The sequence below is a fragment of the Mastomys coucha genome, unplaced genomic scaffold, assembly GCF_008632895.1.
Source record: "Mastomys coucha isolate ucsf_1 unplaced genomic scaffold, UCSF_Mcou_1 pScaffold4, whole genome shotgun sequence".
NCBI classification, from domain to species: Eukaryota; Metazoa; Chordata; class Mammalia; order Rodentia; family Muridae; genus Mastomys; species Mastomys coucha.
Window position 1 is genome coordinate 57053144 of NW_022196910.1, and position 1542 is coordinate 57054685.

A 1542-nucleotide genomic window follows, 5' to 3' on the forward strand; every position below is an offset into this window, starting at 1 on the left:
ATCCTATTAATTAATATGCCGGTGTCTGTGTGGCTGGTTACTAGCAATCTGGTAAATGGAAAAAAAAATACAGAGCTGAATGGTGCCCGAGTGGGTTACGGCTCACGTGGTTATGTCTCATGGTGTCTGGTGAGGGGGCGGTGAAGTCACGTACCTATATTGCCTGGTTGATAGCAGCCGCTGCAGCTTGCAGTGGTGAGTGTGCTGGGAACAGGATGAAACCAGGCAGGAGCAGCAGCAGCAGTAGCAGCAGGCGATGGGACTCTGCTGCAGCCCCGGCCGGCCGAGCTCCCCTGCGCAGGGTCCGGGCCGCAGGACCCAGCAGCGTGGCGGCAGCAGTGGCGGCCGCCCCACGTGGTCGTGCCTGAGTCTGCTCCGGCAGTGGACCGGCGGTGGACATAAACCGCTGTGCTCCCGGGTTTCGGCACCAATGATAGCTTTGGCTTGCGGCGGCGTGTCCACAGACACCAGATACAAGCAGCTCTGTGGTTTTGGAAGTTTAATTAGGAGGGGGGGGGAGTGAGGACCGCGGTGCATGAAGGGAGAGAGAGGGGAGAGAGAGAAGAGAGAGAGAGAAGAGAGAGAGAGAAGATGGAGGAAAGTACCCATATATATATATATATATGTCGTGACGTAGCAGTCCAGGTAAAGGTGGGAGCTGAACCCAATGGATTCTGGGAATATGGTGGCCGTTGCCCTGGTGACAGGTCTGTGGACCTGCCCACATATCTGCCGCAGGCAGGTTCTGGATGCTAACTGTCTCAGTATTGTGGTTTCTCAAGAGCTAAATATAGAACTATAATGTGAACCATATAAAGCACTGCTTTCTGTATATCAAACAGCTATCAGAGATATTTGCAAATCAATATTCACTGTTGCTCTATTTGTAATACCTAGAAATCATCCTAATTGTTAATCAACTGATAAACAGCTAATGACAATGTGAAATGTACACAAAATGACATTTTATTCATGCACAAAGAAAATAAAAATTATGAAATTTGCATGGAAATAAATGAAACAAATATATTTTACTAAATGAGGTAACCCATGCCCATGAACTACAATCATGGCTTGCACTGGAAACCTAGTTAGTTACCCCGGGCTCATGAGATCATGATTCTCGGGGTAGAACCTACAATTGCCACTTTACTAAGTCAGCATAATCCCTACCTACACTCTAAATATTTCTGCCATACCCACAGATAAGAAGCTTACAGCTGTTTTTGAGGTTTGTCTGGCTAAGTTGCTTGCATTACCTGGGCATAGTGTTTCTGATGGTGAAGTGGAATGGTCAGCTAGGGACTAACTAAGCAATTTGTTGTGGCTTGGGATTATTTCCCAGTACAACTTGATGCAATTCCTAATGTCCTGAGGCTATGGCCCAACACATAGAAATTACTTTATACTCATTAATATATCTATATCTCTATCATCTTTTTATTATCTATCTATCTATCTATCTACCCATTATCCATTATATAATTATATGCATATTGCATACACTATACATTATATAATACATTTATATATATATATATA